Genomic DNA, 2,055 nt, shown 5'->3' on the forward strand with positions numbered 1-2,055 from the left:
AGGGATAAACGGCAGTTATTAGAGTAGTACAAGAATGTTGCCCCGAATGTTTCGTCTTCTGTGAAGTCCAAAATAAGTCATGGAAGAAAAATAAAATAAAGGATTACTAAAATTTCTTTTAAAATCGAATGTGTCCAAGGACCTCAAATTGTTCAGGTCAGAAAGAGTAGATAGTCAACTCCATTGGCATTACAGATGACTGAGTGATAATATTGTATATACTACCTGCCTTTCTCTAAGGAATTCCAATCTTCCAGTACTCACCCTCCAGATTAATTCCATGAACAAATCTGAATGCTGAGGATTTGAAAATAGATATTCTTGTGATATTGTTCAGGGCACTAGACAGTGAAGGGAACTGCATTTTGAGGGGAAAGGTATCTTTCTCTGAACATGGAAATAAAATGCAAATATAGCCACCACATATTTTTTAACAAGAGATTTGCTGATACTTGACACTATTTTGTGAGAGAAAAAATATCAAGTTTAAATCACCTCTTTCAGGCAGACATTACAATTTTTACAGGAAGGGAAACAAAGACATCAATGCATTGTGCGTTACTGAGTGACATGGCCATATTTTCTATAACACAGTAGCTTCTACTATTATCTCTGGATTCTCTATATCCATTTTGCTTTGGACCATTCTCAGTTCCAGTTGGGCTGGACTGGGCTTCTTCCCTTCCCCAGCTTGTGCTTTAGTGCATTCAATAGTCCTCTGCAGAACATGATGCATGGCTGACACAGTTTTTTCACATGCCACCTTGAAATTATTTGGATGCTTATGTGTCCAAGCCAGGAGCATGGCAGCAAACAAGTCTCCTGTTCCCACAAAAATGGCATCGACTTTCTGAATTTCCACTTTGATTCTTTCTGTCACTTTTGTGCCATCTGGTCTTTGCTTTCTCTGACTTCCCAGAGCAATCAGGTAGTTATTTCCTGAAGAAGCTGGCAAGTCAGAACTGGTGCTCACTACAGTCTCTGGTCCCATAGAATGAAGAATATTCATTACGTCTAATGCTTCTTCTTGTGTAGAAATCTTTTTTCCAGTAAGTAACTCAGCCTCAAACTAGTTTGGAGTTATTATATCTGCTACAGGCACGACTTTTTCCTTGTAGGAAGGAGATCTTCTGGAACATACATAGAACCTTCTCCATTCCATATACCAATTTGGAATTCTGCTGCTTCAATTCTCTGATTATGTCGACTACCCTTACAAGGAATGATTTATCTCTTGTGTAACCTGTGAGAACATAGTCATATTTATTTACGTTGTTCAGCTTCAGACCTTCATACAGCTCATGGAGTTCGTTTGAATTTAACACTTGACCTTTCCAATTTGGATAACCTGTATGATTTGAAAACTGGACCGAATTCACTGTGTCAATTTCAAATCCCAAAACTTGCAGGGGAAAAGTAGCCCTTCGATTGCCCACATAACCTCGGACGACGTGACTCTGGATGGACAGAACCCTGCACTCCTCCTCCATGCTGCTCTCCTTCGTTCAGTAGGCGAACCTGAGACTTAAAGTCGGCTGAATGAGGAAAAAGGATTCAAGGGGTCAGGAAAAAGAGGGTGGGCAGTCCACCTGGACAGAGCCCCAGCAAGATTGAATGTGGATTGGTCTGGAGTAATGGACAGAGAAGATCCCAGCCAGGAGAGGACCAAGCAGAAGAGCAATCTCCAGAATCCAATTCTTAAAGTGCTACAAGAAAATTGGATTTACACACATATATTATATCTAGGTTATACTGTAACACATGTAAAATGTATGAGATTGCTTGTCATCTAGGGGAGGGAGTAGAGGGAGGGAGGGGAAAATCTGGAAAAATGAATAAAAGGGATAATTTATTAAAAAATTACTCATGCATATATACTGTCAAAAAATGTATAATTATAAAATTAATAAATATATAAATATATATATATATATGTATGTACATATGTATATATATATATATATATATAATTTTCTCTGTGAGCAGTTTTCTTGGGGGACTTCTGGAGGCAGCCTTTGTTTCAGTTCATTAATCACCCCAAATGCAGCCAGGAGT

The 2,055-nt window shown here is 38.6% G+C and overlaps 1 pseudogene; it reads right to left on the bottom strand.

The window, feature by feature from the left end:
- Positions 1-490: 490 nt before the first annotated feature.
- LOC141543227 (pyridoxal kinase pseudogene) lies at positions 491-1,599 on the bottom strand (annotated as a pseudogene).
- Between the last annotated feature and the right edge of the window lie 456 nt (positions 1,600-2,055).

The sequence above is a fragment of the Sminthopsis crassicaudata genome, chromosome 5 (assembly GCF_048593235.1).
Source record: "Sminthopsis crassicaudata isolate SCR6 chromosome 5, ASM4859323v1, whole genome shotgun sequence".
Taxonomy (NCBI): Eukaryota; Metazoa; Chordata; class Mammalia; order Dasyuromorphia; family Dasyuridae; genus Sminthopsis; species Sminthopsis crassicaudata.